Here is a 7,396-nt window from a genome sequence, read left to right on the forward strand (position 1 = left end):
ACAAGATTGGAACACATCCGCGCTGGATTCCAGCTGGTCCAAAGTTTTGAGGACGCCCGCAACGACGCGGTCTTGCCGCTTTTTTGGGGCATCAAGAACAAAATGTGAGTAAAGGAATCGACAAAATGGTCGACCTATCCCTGGACCTTAGTTCAAGGGTGGAAGGTAAAAATCCGATCTATAGGCAATGGGGTGGGAACTATCGAAATCGAAACAATCTATGGGTCGAAATATCAATCAAAGGTAGGCGGACGCAAACTGTATTCACCATTGATCTTTTTGTTAAGTATTGCATGGTCATAGATTTCATATTCATTGTCATGTTACAATGTTTATGGTTAAAAGCTTAATTAATTTACATTCAGAATCTTAAGCACAGATGTCTTTTAAAGATGTCCAGGGATAATCAGTTCAATGGTCGATTACAGAAACACCCGCTCAAAATTAGTTTTCTCGTTATTTTTTCATGGAATACAATCTTTACGTTTTACACAGTGACATAGCGTTATGACCGTATAAAGTGTGCGGTAACCAAACTAACATGCCAACACACACACACACCACACTCAGAAAAAAAAGATACAGGCACGCTGATTCCAAAATACAGCCTCAAAACCCGTTTGAGTGGTCTATTTTGTGAGGTTAATTTATTTAATAAAATAAAATATAAAAAAAAGGATGATAAATCGTGAATAAAAAATAATGTCCATTAGTCTATGAACACCTCAAAGGGGAACTTGAAAGGAAAAAGTCGTATTTTTGCGTCGAACTCCGACCCAATAACCATTTCCTGGCTCCTTGCAGAAACGACCGACCGAGCCTGTGGTTATGGACTTCGAGGAGAAAATACGACGTCCAGCCCGAATTCTTCGAGGACCAAGGAATCCCGTGCAGGACCCCGAAAGAGATGACCCCCAAATCTGCCGAAAGGAAAACTTGTGTGTGAGTGCGTTCCAAAATAGCGACAGGAAAAATGATGACCTTTCCGGGAAAGAAGTGATGATTTTCGAAAAGGTGGAAATTTGTCGGAGTGTAATTTGGTTGAAATGATAGACCATTTTTTTAACTCTCTTGAGAGAGAGAGAAGAGAGAGAGAGAGAGAGAGAGAGAGAGATAAGAGAGAGAGAGAGAGAGCAGTTTAATGGAGTGCAATACTGTGTGTGGTGTACTGGGGTTTTTAGAAAACTCAGAGTAGTGAGAGAGAGAGAGAGAGAGAGAGAGAGAGAGAGAGAGAGAGAGAGAGAGAATAGCATATAAGCCTTGAAGAGAAAAACCGCCACCATAAACATGCCATTTTCCTCAGGTGCCAAAAAGAGAAAGGTGTTTTTCCCTGGTGCCATGCGCATCGCTCCTCTCTATTATGTGGAGAAAAATGAGAAGAAACAGCAGGCAGGGAGCTCACAGAAGGCAAACTGCTTCTGATAAGATGGAAAGCAGTAAGAGACGTGAGAGAAGCGGGAGGGAGACAAAAAAATTGAGAATAATAATGCTTTTATTTCACATTTTTGAGGTTACAGTGGGAAACTAGTTTCTTAAATGAAATACTTCATCAAATAATACCAAAACAAAACTCCATTCAAGCTCTGATCTATGAGGACAGATGGTCACCGAAAAGAAGACCATATATTGCTTATAAAAAAACTAATATTAAAACTACGTACAAATTTACTATAAGTAATCATTTCACCGAGCCCGATTCAATAGCTTGATACTTACAGGTAGATTGTTCCAATATACTGGGGCCCTAACTGACAAAAGCCTGAGCTGCTATTTCCGTCCTACTTCTGAGGATAAGGAAATGATTTGATTAACTTGTTTGACGCAAAGTCTACCTATGAAAATATTACATCCCTGGCTAAGCAACTTTTGAATCTTCCTGGAAGTGTTTAGGAAAAGGCCCAAAGGCCAAGTACTGGGACCTATGAGGTCATTCAGCGCTAAAATGGAAATTGAGAGTGAAAGGTTTGAAAGGCGTAACAGGAGGAAAACCTCAAAGCAGTTGCGCTATGAATCAATTGTTAGGAGAGGGCTGGGAAAGTAAGACGGAAGGAAAGAGAATATGAAAGGAGGTAGCAGTAAAATAAAAAGGAACGAAAGGGATTGCAGCTAGGGGCCGAAGGCACGCTGCAAAGAACCTTAAGTAATGCCTACAGTGCACCACATGAGGTGCACTGACGACACTAACCCCCTAAGGGGCTTGTTTTTATTGACCTCGATGATCCGTCATCTCTCGAGTGCCTACGACAGATATCATGAAAAGGACTCCACAGAGAGAAGGAAAAAAAAGCAGCTTGTCTCTCCATAATGGGAACTTGAGTCGGCTTAAGCCACCTGGCGGAGGAGTGGCAGGTTTAGGACAGCGGTGGAAATGTGGGAATAAAGATGGGATTTTCACACTTCTTCTCTGCTTCTCTAACCTTCCGCTTATTATTTCTCTTCGCTCATTTTCTTATTCATTTCTGGTACGTCCTTGTTACGTTAGCAGGATAGCATTTGAGTCCTGTAATTTGGCATGTTACTTGAGAAAGAGAGAGAGAGAGAGAGAGAGAGAGAGAGAGAGAGAGAGAGAGAGAGAGAGAGACTCATAATATATCCCCAATACAAACTTTTCCTATGTTTACACTCGCTTCTTGAGGTCGAATTTCCTCGTTAAGAAGTAACTAGATCAGCTAGTTCATCACATAACTTTCTTCGTTCATAAAATCGTGATTAAACTAAAGATAAATAAAATAAGAAAAATAAAATAAATACATGAACAAATCGATCAAATGATGCGCTCCGTGGCACTTATATCTTTCATACCTGTCGAAAAGTACACCTGAGGATCCAGCACTAATTAACTACTGTGGTTTCAAACGTGGAGGTTCGGTGGGTGTCTTCCCGTGCATATATGTCACCTTAAAAATGCCTTGATAGGTGGTGGCCCAGTAGAAATATAAAACGGTTGTGACGGAACCACCTCTACCTCTGAACTTCCATCTGCACAGGATGAAGAAAAATTGAGTTGCGACTGAAAGGGAAACGAACTTTATGGGGAAATTATTTCACTTCAAAGGACAACCCCGCTTTTGCAGGGATTTTCCCCTAAAAAGGAGGATATCCGCTGATAGGGAACTTATCTGAAAGGTGACACTCGTACCTAGTAGAATAAGCGATACCCACAGAAGACTTATCTTCAGGTCTTGAAAATAAGACCTTCCATAAATTCATTTATTGAGTAGTTAAATCATTTGTTTTCGTTTCCAATAACGTATTGAGCATTACTTTGTCACCCCTTTCAAATGAACACCATATTCGTTGGAAGGTTGAATTTGTTTCAAGGCAATGGCCCCTTTGCGAGAGTAGAAAGTTTTTGCCCCTTTGACGCTGCTTCAATCGAGTTTTCAGACCCCAACGGCTACCGAATTTTAGCAGGAGAGACTGTTGGTAAATGAAAATATTTGAGAGAGAAAAGAGATGTCATGTGAAAATTTTCTTATAATATTGAGAGAGCTCTCTCAGAATTAATAATTCTCGGTGTCGTTCGTCGTCGTCGTCAATCGCCGAAAATCGCTGGAAAACTGCGCCGCTATCGTCGACTGGGATGTTACTGCTACGGAGCCGAGCAGCAGCTGCAACAAAGTCTGTGGGGCGGTATTTATAGCGGCTTGGACCTAGAGTGCATTCTCATTGGTGCGGGCCGGTCTTGGACGAAGTCGTGGATCTCACCTCGAAGGTCTCAGGGATTCTTCTCGTGCGAGCGCCACAGTAGTGTGCCTGGGGATGAACGACAGGAATTCCGTCCGTAGCAGGAATCCTATCATCCCTGGGGGCTCTAGATATCTGGTATTGTCGGGGGGTCGTTCTCTGCTCTCCGGGCGGCGGTGGGAAGGAGAAACGTTTCTTGGATGATGTTAAGATTTGGTTTCTCCTTGCCTATATGGAGGGGCTTTCTAGGAGGCGCAGACGTCGGGATCGTTGTCTGGTCTATTATTTCGATATTAGGGAGGAAAACGCATGGAGGTCATACCGACGTATTTGCCGAGGCAATCCTCGGACGGGGCATGTGTAACGGTTTTTTTAGACCCACACTCGTCCTTCTTCAAGGGATCCTGCAGGGGCGCCGAAGGGTTGTTTCTCATCACCAGGCTGCTCGTCTTCTTCGTTTTATAATATATAATTAACTTAATATTTTTGTCTGGGTCGGCGGGGCTGAAGTTTTCGTCGATGATCTTTTTGAGGGCTTGTTCGTCCCTCCTTGTACCTCCGGTGGATGTGCCCCTTGTAGAAAAGCATTGATGGGCTCTGCAACAGGGCGGGGAGGGGTTCCTGGTGGTACCAGGCTTTCCATATTTTTTTCCTTATAGATTCATCAACAGCACGATTGGTGTGTCCGTTGTCGATGAGGACCTGGGCGGCGCACTCCAACTCAAGTGTGTGTCATTCCAGGAGGAGCAGTGTGAGAGGGCCCTCCTGACGAGGGCGCTGATGGTGGAGCGCTTATACCTCTCAGGGCACTCGCTCTCATCGACTGATCTAGTGCTCCTCCCATAGACAGGCACGCACTAAGAAAAACTTGCTGTGATCATCCACAGACTCAGGCTAGGATATAAAGCCTGCTGGGAAATCGTGGAAAACAGTGTCAGACCATGTGAAACACTGTCAAGAAGAAACACGACAACACTCCTTCACTACTTGCTGGAATGCAGAGAAACAGCACAGGCACAGCTAAGAGGTGCAGCACAAATTGAACTACTTGCACAAGATGCTGAGCATGCAGCTGCACAGTCACAAAGACAATCATTGAAAACTTAGAAGAGGCATGCCCAGATGCTCTACAACCATACCTCCACCAAGGTAAATAAACATAAAAGTAACATCAATCACTCTCTCACATCCTCTCACTGTAAGGCTCTATCCACATCATCCACTATCATTCTTTTAAACTTTACTACCACTGAAATCCTCCCGCAGGGACCCAAGGGAGTAAAGGGTTGGACAACCCCTCCTGCACAGCTTCTCTAATATTCAAAAGCCTTACATTCTTTCAAACTTCTACTACAATATGACATGATGGCCCTCTCTTACTGACACCATCATCCTTCTCCTGTTCACTCCTATCTCTACAACTAAAAATATTTCCAATTTCATAAAACTAACCATGAACCTAATTGAATTCTCAGATCACTACGGGCCGAACAAGGGAAGGCCCGTGCCAACAAGATGTGTTGGCTTAATACAACAACAACAACAACAACAACAACAACAATTTGTTGCTACAGTCTCTTCAAACGACTCGTCCTAAGATGACCTCGAGAAGGTCGAAACGTCACGTGATACCAGCTATACCAGCACCAATACCGGCCCCGAACTGAACTACGCCTACGGAATAATACCGGCACTGACGACGACTCCTGCTTGACTGGACCTGATATCCTGTTCTAATAAAAGATTACCTTCAGAAACATCGCTGAGACTGAGAAGGGAATTGTAAAGGAAATAGAAAAACAATACATAAAATCAACTCGCTTAATTCTTTCATTCTTTTTTAACAGTATTTGCCTAAAAGAGGGTCTTCTACCAAAATAATAATGATAATAATAATAATAATAATATACATTTAGCATTTAATATAATAATATTATACATTTAGGCAGCAACAAGTCAAAAAAGGATTTGGTCTCTATAGAAACGTGGCAAAGCTGTTAGCTAATTTTTCGTGATATTTCTAAAATTTTACAGTTCACCGTTTGAAAACAAACACCGGGTCTGTGGTAAATACTGGCGAGAGTAAGATAACTTTTTTGTATACATTTTGTTCCAGTTCAATTTTCAATTTAAGTGCTGCGTTTTTGTTGGTATTAGGTTAAAATTAAAAAAATAAGTAAACAAATAAATTTTTTTTAAAATAAACAAACTCTAGGAGAATTATTTTTTTAAAAAATATTTTTAATGGAAAGCAGGAATGTCAATGAAAGTAATGGGGAAATTCAAAACGAAGTCATAATGACTCTACAAGTCTTCGCCATCAATTTGATATTATTCAGTGATTTAGAGTCAGCTCCAAGAAGAATCTGGATCTCTAAGCAAAAAAAGAAAAATAAAAAATCTATCGTTATTTTTGACTTGTTTTTTTCCTAAATCATAAATTAAATTACATTCAAAACTAAGCAATAAATCAATGCAGGAACAAAAGCGTTTAAAACATAGGCAACTTTGTCTTCTTCAAAAACACTACAGGGAAGTCAACTATTTTTCTTTACATAGAATTAAACCCAATTATATATATATATATATATATATATATATATATATATATATATATATATATATATATATTATATATATATATATATTATTATATACCGACTGTGAGCAAATATCAATCACAGGATAATAACGTCACCAAATACTCCATTAAAAAACTATCAGCCGTACTCCCCCACCCTCTCCCTCTCTCTCTCTCTCTCTCTCTCTCTCTCTCTCTCTCTCTCTCTCTCTCTTTCATCTTAAAGAACTTGGACTCCTAATTTTCTCCATCAGACCAAATAAATATCTTCAGCGATTAGCGATAATGGCCCTTAATTGATATGGAAATAGGGCAACAAATCCGACGCAAGAAAGAAGCCGGGAGGAAAATGGACCCTCGCCATCCGTGCTATAAAGGCGAAATCACACTGACACCCCCCCCCCCCCCCCCCACCCCACTCACCTGTCCACAACACAGCATAACACCCTTGCAACTCCCTTTCAGAGGAGGAGATGTGGACGACGTCTCAGATTTAGAGTCCACTGCGTCTTGTCTGACGTAAAATGAAGGTCGCTGGAAAATCTGTAAGCGACCAGATTCGTGTATAGGTCAGTACGAAATTGCTCTCTCTCTCTCTCTCTCTTTCATATATATATATATATATATATATATATATATATATATAGATAATAATTGATTTGAAGTTTTTTTTTATCCCACCATACTCTCTCTCTCTCTCTCTCTAGCTCTTCTTCATCATCCTCTTCTTATTCTTCTTCTTCCTCCACCCTTTCCACATCTGAACAGCAGTTGAGAACATCCTGTCTCCATACTAGATCCGATCTTCTCGAGGCGACTCAAATGAACCCGCGCAACGCGATCCGCGTTTACCACACACGCGTTGATTCCTGCAGTTACACGCCCATTTCCAAGCGTCCACCTAAACGCTAAGAACAAAACAAAACAAAACAAAAATGCGGAAACCGAATCGTCAACGGCCAACAAACTGAAACAATGGAGCTCTTTGCATCGGATAATGTGCGAAGTAATCTCAGTCGCTCCCACTCATTACCTCGCAATTACCTCGATCCCTCTGACGTGGAAGAGAATCGGGGACACACACACAATACCCTCTGCGCAACGATCCATAATTAGTTAATATTTGAG

Source organism: Macrobrachium nipponense, chromosome 26 (assembly GCF_015104395.2).
Source record: "Macrobrachium nipponense isolate FS-2020 chromosome 26, ASM1510439v2, whole genome shotgun sequence".
NCBI lineage: Eukaryota > Metazoa > Arthropoda > Malacostraca > Decapoda > Palaemonidae > Macrobrachium > Macrobrachium nipponense.